This window comes from Haliotis rufescens, unplaced genomic scaffold (genome assembly GCF_023055435.1).
Source record: "Haliotis rufescens isolate VD_foot unplaced genomic scaffold, xgHalRufe1.0.p SCAF_1, whole genome shotgun sequence".
Classification (NCBI taxonomy): domain Eukaryota; kingdom Metazoa; phylum Mollusca; class Gastropoda; order Lepetellida; family Haliotidae; genus Haliotis; species Haliotis rufescens.
Window position 1 is genome coordinate 35,247,177 of NW_025963779.1, and position 5,959 is coordinate 35,253,135.

The 5,959-nt window shown below is 39.8% G+C and overlaps 1 pseudogene; it reads right to left on the minus strand.

The window, feature by feature from the left end:
- Positions 1 to 136: 136 nt before the first annotated feature.
- On the minus strand, positions 137 to 4,978 carry LOC124139520 (annotated as a pseudogene).
- Between the last annotated feature and the right edge of the window lie 981 nt (positions 4,979 to 5,959).

Genomic DNA, 5,959 nt, shown 5'->3' on the forward strand with positions numbered 1-5,959 from the left:
ACTGACACGCTATCAATCAAGTCACCGAGCCTGAGCAATAAATTCATTTAATCACTTCTTAGGACCAGCATAGGTTTAAATTCTAAACTGGAATCCCCAGAGTCATATCACAGAAAGTTCTTTATCAAATGAAGATCTACCACAATCTTGGCAGCAAGCTTTTGAAAGTTGTAACCGTCCCCTTCACATCAGATGAGAATGTCCAGGGTTTCTTGTCACTATTTGAACCTTCCTGGGATGGAGCCTTATCAGTTTTGTCCTTCGTTTTCCCAGTTTCAGATGAATACCAGGACTGGAACCAGTAGCCAGACTTCGGCACCAATTCTTCACTCAGCCAATCCAGTGCCTTAAGCAAGTCACCTTGACCCTCAGGCGTCACTGCTGAACATCCAAATATGTTCATTTCTGAAAAAGAAATGTCACTTTTCCATCAATATTGACCAAAATATGATATTCAGTCAGCATGGACATGATTGTCATTGTTGTCATGAGCACTATTTGTCATAAGCATTTAAGACATTACAAGTTTGTTTGCTTCTTAATAATGGTTATTCCAGTTAGATTTCTAGGGCCCCAAGTACCCGTGGATACTTGTACATTATACGAGAGACAAGATGGACACTGAGAAGGCAGAATATTCAATTTTAAACATTTAACGGCTCAGTGTAGATCATATTTAGCACTACATTGATTAATTGCAGATCTACATACATGTAGATAATTTTTATATATACACATCCAAATTTATTTATTTTTTTATTGATTGCTATATCGTTATACTTTTATGTCAATACTAATATTTCAGATCAATGACCACCCTAGATTCTGGGGAAGAATCGGTTCACAGTGCCAAAAGCTTGTCTCCCTTGGGTCACCAGAGTCGAAAATTCACATTTTGACAGCATATATGAGTAAAACTTAATTTCTCAGTTAGTGTGCACATGTTTTAGCAAAGCGATGAACATGTGTGCATTTAATACATACTTCCCCCAATTTCTAATATATAGCGACATTCTAATGAAGACGTCTCAGAGCTATGATGTCAGCTAACAAGGTCACAATGCAGCAAAGTCATAGTAAACGGAACACTGGCACTGTTTTCATTCATGGCCCATGACATCATACTGCTTGTATCACAACCAACAGACTTAGACAACACCCCACACTGCTTGTAAGGTAACCACCAGGCTTAGACCCATGACATCACCCCACACTGCAACATAACCATCAGGCTTAGACCCATGACATCACCCCACACTGCAACATAACCATCAGGCTTAGACCCATGACATCACCCCACACTGCAACATAACCATCAGGCTTAGACCCATGACATCACCCCACACTGCAACATAACCATCAGGCTTAGACCAATGACATCACCCCACACTGCAAGATAACCACCAGGCTTAGACCAATGACATCACCCCACACTGCAAGATAACCACCAGGCTTAGACCAATGACATCACCCCACACTGCAAAATAACCACCAGGCTTAGACCAATGCCATCACCCCACACTGCAAGATAACCATCAGGCTTAGACCCATGACATCACCCCACACTGCAAGATAACCACCAGGCTTAGACCAATGACATCACCCCACACTGCAAGATAACCATCAGGCTTAGACCCATGACATCACCCCACACTGCAAGATAACCACCAGGCTTAGACCAATGACATCACCCCACACTGCAAGATAACCATCAGGCTTAGACCCATGACATCACCCCACACTGCAAGATAACCACCAGGCTTAGACCAATGACATCACCCCACACTGCAAGATAACCATCAGGCTTAGACCCATGACATCACCCCACACTGCAAGATAACCACCAGGCTTAGACCAATGACATCACCCAACACTGCAAGATAACCACCAGGCTTAGACCAATGACATCACCCCACACTGCAAGATAACCACCAGGCTTAGACCAATGACATCACCCCACACTGCAAGATAACCACCAGGCTTAGACCAATGACATCACCCCACACTGCAAGATAACCATCAGGCTTAGACCCATGACATCACCCCACACTGCAAGATAACCATCAGGCTTAGACCCATGACATCACCCCACACTGCTTGTAAGATAACCATCAGACTTAGATCCCTGACATAAGCTCATACTGCTTATATGACAATGGACAGACAGACCCATTCTAGACCAATGACATCAGCTCACACTGCTGGTAAGATAACAATCAGGCTTAGAGCCATGACATCACCCCACACTGCTTCTATGACAATGAGCAGACTTAGATCCCTGACATAAGCTCATACTGCTTATATGACAATGGACAGACAGACCCATGACATCAGCTCATTCTGTTAATATCACAACCAACAGAGACCCATGACATAAGCTAAGCTGACATCGCCTGCAGATCTTGAATAAAACTAAAACAGAAACACACTCACTTTTCCCAGAATGTCTTTGCTCACATAATTCGTCGTAGTTCATTTTTTCCTTGATTTCCTCCACACTCATGGCCGAGCCCATGCCGGGCTTGTTGGCCAGGAGCAGAATCACAGTCTCTCCCTGATCTCTTCACCTCATCAGCCATCTCTTCAAGCCTGTCCTGATCAGTGCTGTCTATGACAAACATGAGTGCTGATGCTCCTGGGAAGTAGTGTCGGTACAAGCTCCGCTGGAAAAGAGGAAATGAGGAGGATTGAACAAACAACTGCTTCTTTGGTATCTTCAGACAAGGACAATACTTGATTAGGAGTGAATATTGGTCTGGAAATCACTATTGCGATAACCATTGATATTGAAAGAAACTATTGCGATAACTATTGATATTGCAAGCAATATTGATAGTTTTCAGTGTATCATTCTAGATGGATTTAAGTGTTGAATTAAACCTTGGGACTGTAGTTTCCTTTGAATGTGATAACCATAACAACAAATAAAAAGTAAAGTTTGAGATATGAATGATTTGTTTTTTCTTTACCCTAATAATTTAATAAAAAGAAACTTCAACATTATCATGTGTAAATTACTAGCACTCATAATCAAAAGAAAAACAAATTTGAACAGCATTGCATGTACAATCAAAACTATCAATATGTCTAACTGAAATCGATACTATTCATCGGAAACTGATTTAACAATAGATTTATTTCCTTACCAATAGCAATTTATCGATATTTCGATTTATCGTGGCACCCCTATCCTTGATACTGTAAATCTGGACAGTTTTGCGAACAGGAAAGTATCTAAATAGTTTGGGCCAGGGCTGCGGTAAAAACAATTCCAAATCAGACATTTTGTTCCCAACTCTTGAGACCTGCAGTGGGTACCTGAGTAGGGACAGGTAATAGGGGGTTGGGTACCTAGGTAGTAAATCTGGACTCGTCCAGCCCTATCAGAAATCAGTAACCTTAACAGTGAAACCATCAAGTCTTTCACTTTAGGCAAGGAAAAAAACAACTGCCTTGTCAAAATGGATTACAGTGAAAACCTAATTCATTCAACAATCTACACATTCCTGAAAAGCAAACTTTTTACTCTTTTTACATGGTAAATGTGTTTGACAATTGTCCAGAGCGATGTTATTAAAACTACTTACAGCTTTGTCCCTCCCGCCAACATCCCACGCTGCGATACTGATATTCTTATGTGTAATATGCTCCACATTAAAACCTGAAATAAAACACAGCGTATAAATTTGCATGGTTACGTCATGGGTTCTTACATGACATGCAAAGATTAGCACTAATACCTATCATCACTGATCATGTCAACATACAATATGTACAAGATAACATGGGCGTCACAATAGAACATGCTGTGTAGATGCTCTGTTAGGATCTGCTTTTCTGACCCAGAGTCATCATCACCCGTGAAGATTCGAATTGGTCTTCAGCAACCCATGCTTGTTGTCAGAGGCGACTGAAGGGATTGGGTAATCAGACTCGCTGACTTGGTTGCTGCATGTCATCGTGTCCCAATTGCGTGGATCGATGCTCATGATATCAATCACTGGATTGTCAGGTCCAGACTGGATGATTTACAGACCACCATATAGATAGAATATATCCGAGTGTAGCATTAAACACCAAAAATTAACATGATTAAACCAAACTCAGTCTCCAACATAACCAAAGTCATAACGTATCTACATAGCGTTATCATGATTATATTTACACAATAAACATAAATTGTACTTGCCTACTGTTAGAGTGTTGATATTCTGAGACAAAAGTCAAGTTAAAAGTTGAGTTAATCAATATCAAAGCTGCTACTTACCTATGAAAATAATATACAAACAAGACAAAAACTGAGCAGGGCTCACTAATACCCTCGACTTCGATACCAACATATTTCTGAGTTCAAAACATGAAATCAAACTTTGCACTGCACCTCTCCTATTGGCATAGAAACTGTATCCCCAACTGAAAAGAATCCATGAAGTATTTTTTAAGTTATAGCTTGCATAAATGTAAAAGTAAAAAAAAAATTCTAATTTCAAAACATGCAAACACTGGTAAAGAATCATACTTTTTTCAGAAAATACACATATCAAAATTAAACTTTGCACTGCATCTCTTCTATTAGTATGGAAACTGCTCCCTAAATTTGAAAATAATCCATGCAACAGTTTTCTAGTTATGGATCACATAAATGTGCAAGTAAAAAAATGAATTAAAAGCTGCACCTCTCCTATAGGTATAAAAAGTGTTCACCAAATTTGAAAAAAATCTATGAAGTAGTTTTCAAGTTATCATGGTTATAGGTCACACACAAAAATGTCCTCAGAAGGAGGGAGGAAATTCCTTGATATAACAATATACCCCCGCCCTTTTAGGTCAGGGCACAAAAATATCCAAACAAACAGACATACCAATTGTAGGAATGGTTGTCACCACTTCTCCTTGCGTTAGGACGTACAGAATGGTTGTTTTTCCAGCAGCATCAAGACCTAATGCAAGAAAGAAGATTGTGTTGAACATGTTAAAGATGACAGACCGAAGCAGATATGCATGGAATGCACTTTTCTATTCTACAGCCTCATGTTGAACTTCAATGAGGTGACTTCTAGTTCTATTTGTAACCATGATAATGTCCCCAGCTTTGAAGAATTCCAAGGGAACATGGTTATACAGTAGTGAAAAGCAGCCAATTAGAGGTTGGCTTAAATTAAATTAGCAATCCTACCCTTATTCTGTTCACATCTGTGACAAGAAGGGATAGGGATTAGCTGAGTTTGGTAAAATGTATGGTATTCAAATGCAGTGGGGAGAAATCATTGCCTGTACCTGACATGAGTGATGAGGTTCAACAGTAGCCTAGTCAATATGTTATTGTCTTGCATGTTAATTGGGTCGGAACAGAGCTCTCAGCTAGTCAGACACAATCACGGGCGGCTCTGGCTATTGTTCACCCAGCCCTTATTGGAGGGCGTAGCTCATTTAAAAAACTTACCCTCAGATTCAGCTCATAAAGTGCAAGTATCATCATGGTTAGGTACAACTTTGCAGAACTGGATACATTTTGTAACACTGGAAATTCAAATATCGCATTGGCACGTAAATAAGGTTAATTTGCTCCTTAGCCCTGGCTATCAATTTTAAAAAATCAACGTAGGCAGGGGCTTTATATATACATGCTCGATGTACAAAGGAAATACAGTAGGGTAACGCAAATATTAGCACTATGATAATGAACATTAAAATCAGCACACTAACCATTCCAACTTATCTTGATTTTTTTTCGTGTTATTTCTGAAGTATTCCGTGTATAATGTTGACTATACCAATAACTTTGATTTTCGTAAAACTATGAGCAGAGATTATAATGTCTCGGGTTCTGGCCGACGATGTAATGAAGTGGACTGAGGTGGTGAAGATGGCTTTTAAACGGCTTATTCGCTGTAAAAGATAGCATCAGTATTAGATGTTTCGTCGAGGGAGCAAGAAGAAGATCATCGCTCGGCTGTGG